The sequence below is a fragment of the Seriola lalandi genome, unplaced genomic scaffold, assembly GCF_002814215.2.
Source record: "Seriola lalandi dorsalis isolate HSWRI2012SDOR001 ecotype SW California unplaced genomic scaffold, Sedor1 jcf7180002054462, whole genome shotgun sequence".
NCBI lineage: Eukaryota > Metazoa > Chordata > Actinopteri > Carangiformes > Carangidae > Seriola > Seriola lalandi.
The window spans coordinates 64,098-66,625 of NW_019525015.1; the positions used below are offsets into that span (position 1 = coordinate 64,098).

Genomic DNA, 2,528 nt, shown 5'->3' on the forward strand with positions numbered 1-2,528 from the left:
CTGGGCCCTCTGACAGGGGTCTGCCTTCTCACCCTCCTGATGAGGAAGAAACTCAACCCTTGTTTTGATACTGGCGCCCCTCCCCTCACGCCGCTCCAATCATCCTCTCCACTGCCCATTCCTCATTTGGCCACGCCTGTTTTATGTACTGCTTTCAGTTGCAAAGCCTTGCAAGGAATACCAGTCATTCCATAAAATGCAATGGGCAGCCGTCCTCATTCCTCTTTTTGCCATGCCTGATCTATGTACTGCTTACAGTTGGAAAGCTTCGCAAAGAACACCAGTGATTCCACACATGCAACAGACAACCGTCCCCATTCCTCATTTGGCCACGCCTGCTCTATATACTGCTTTCGGTTGCAAAGCCTAGCAAGGAACACCACTCATTCCACACATGCAACAGGCAGCTGTCCTAATTCCTCTTTTTGCCAGTTCCTCATTTGGCCATGCCTGCTCTATGTACTGCTCACAGTTGCAAAGCCTGGCAAGGAACACCACTCATTCCACACATGCAAAAGGCAGCTGTCCTAATTCCTCTTTTTGCCAGTTCCTCATTTGGCCATGCCTGCTCTATGTACTGCTTACAGTTGCAAAGCCTCACAAGGAAGACCAGTCAGTCCACACAAGCAACATGCAACCATCCTCATTTTGCCAGTTCCTCATTTGGCCATGCCTGCTCTATATACTGCTCACAGTTGCAAAGCCTCGCAAGGAAGACCAGTCAGTCCACACAAGTAACTGGCAACCCTCACTTTTAGTTGCTCTACGGCAGCAGATGAAAATGTGGAAACGCTTCACGAATTTGCGTGTCATCCTTTCGCAGGGGCCATGCTAATCTTCTCTGTATCGATTCCAATTTTTCATATGTGCTGCCTGAGCAAGCACATTGGTCCTTGTGCGACGGCTGCTATATAAGCCCAGGTCGGGAGATCAACCCCGTTGCAGTGGTGCAGACTCAAGTTCTCCCATACCTAATAGGTGGCATCACAAGTATGGGAGTAGTTATTTCTTCACTTATCAATTACACATTTATAATAATAGCATACCAACTGCTTAATTACATGATTACAAAATTAACTAACAAAGTACGACCAAAATATCTTTGACACTGAAAACAATTTTTCCAGCTGCAACAGGAAACCGTCCCCATTCCTCATTAGGCCACGCCTGTTTTATGTACTGGTTCTGTTGCAAAGCCTCACAAGGAAGACCAGTCAGTCCACACAAGCAACAGGCAACCGTCCTCATTTTGCCAGTTCCTCATTTGGCCATGCCTGCTCTATGTACTGCTTACAGCTGCAAAGCCTCACAAGGAAGACCAGTCAGTCCACACAAGTAACTGGCAACCCTCACTTTTAGTTGCTCTACGGCAGCAGATGAAAATGTGGAAACGCTTCACGAATTTGCGTGTCATCCTTTCGCAGGGGCCATGCTAATCTTCTCTGTATCGATTCCAATTTTTCATATGTGCTGCCTGAGCAAGCACATTGGCCCTTGTGCGACGGCTGCATTATATCCCCAGGTCGGGAGATCAACCCCGTTGCAGTGGTGCAGACTCAAGTTCTCCCATCCCTAATAGGTGGCATCACAAGTATGGGAGTAGTTGTTTCTTCACTTATCAATTACACATTTGTAATAATAGTATACTAACTGCTTAATTACATGATTACAAAATTAACTAACACAGTACGACGAAAATCTCTGACACTGAAAACAATTTTTCCAGCCTCAACAGGAAACCGTCCCCATTCCTCATTAGGCCACGCCTGTTTTATGTACTGCTTACAGTTGCAAAGCCTCACAAGGAAGACCAGTCAGTCCACACAAGCAACAGGCAACCGTCCTCATTTTGCCAATTCCTCATTTGGCCATGCCTGCTCTATATACTGCTCGCAGTTGCAAAGCCTCGCAAGGAAGACCAGTCAGTCCACACAGTAACTGGCAACCCTTACTTTTAGTTGCTCTACGGCAGCAGATGAAAATGTGGAAACGCTTCACGAATTTGCGTGTCATCCTTTCGCAGGGGCCATGCTAATCTTCTCTGTATCGATTCCAATTTTTCATATGTGCTGCCTGAGCAAACACATTGGTCCTTGTGCGACGGCTGCATTATAAGCCCAGGTCGGGAGATCAACCCCCTTGCAGTGGTGCAGACTCAAGTTCTCCCATCCCTAATAGGTGGCATCACAAGTATGGGAGTAGTTGTTTCTTCACTTATGAATTACACATTTGTAATAATAGCATACTAACTGCTTAATTACATGATTACAAAATTAACTAACACAGTACGACCAAAATCTCTGACACTGAAAACAATTTTTCCAGCCTCAACAGGAAACCGTCCCCATTCCTCATTAGGCCACGCCTGTTTTATGTACTGCTTACAGTTGCAAAGCCTCACAAGGAAGACCAGTCAGTCCACACAAGCAACAGGCAACCGTCCTCATTTTGCCAGTTCCTCATTTGGCCATGCCTGCTCTATATACTGCTCACAGTTGCAAAGCCTCGCAAGGAAGACCAGTCAGTCC

General features: G+C 46.4%; 3 non-coding genes across 3 annotated transcripts; all 3 read right to left on the reverse strand.

Moving 5' to 3' along the window:
- Window positions 1-778: 778 nt before the first annotated feature.
- On the reverse strand, window positions 779-885 carry LOC111658605 (U6 spliceosomal RNA). Its single transcript, XR_002761005.1, has one exon. It is a non-coding gene; the product is annotated as a U6 spliceosomal RNA (small nuclear RNA).
- A 494-nt stretch (window positions 886-1,379) lies between these two features.
- On the reverse strand, window positions 1,380-1,486 carry LOC111658606 (U6 spliceosomal RNA). Its single transcript, XR_002761006.1, has one exon. It is a non-coding gene; the product is annotated as a U6 spliceosomal RNA (small nuclear RNA).
- A 492-nt stretch (window positions 1,487-1,978) lies between these two features.
- LOC111658607 (U6 spliceosomal RNA) lies at window positions 1,979-2,085 on the reverse strand. Its single transcript, XR_002761007.1, has one exon. It is a non-coding gene; the product is annotated as a U6 spliceosomal RNA (small nuclear RNA).
- Between the last annotated feature and the right edge of the window lie 443 nt (window positions 2,086-2,528).